We start from the raw sequence: 200 nt of genomic DNA, 5'->3' as shown, positions 1-200 counted from the left end.
AAACACCCATTCCCCCTAACTCACAGGACACGTCATCGGTGCAAAAGCAGTAGGCAGCCTCGTCGGCGGTGGCGTACGCGAACCCGAGCTTGGCGCAGAAGTCCTTGCAGACGTCGGGAGTGAGGTTGGCGGGGTCGATCCCTCCTGAAGATACCGTCACCTCCGGCTGGTCTATGCTCACCTTCATGCATGCTCCATCT

The sequence above is a fragment of the Penaeus monodon genome, chromosome 20, assembly GCF_015228065.2.
Source record: "Penaeus monodon isolate SGIC_2016 chromosome 20, NSTDA_Pmon_1, whole genome shotgun sequence".
Classification (NCBI taxonomy): Eukaryota; Metazoa; Arthropoda; class Malacostraca; order Decapoda; family Penaeidae; genus Penaeus; species Penaeus monodon.
The sequence above is the reverse complement of the archived record's forward strand: the minus strand, read 5'-3'. Positions refer to the sequence as shown.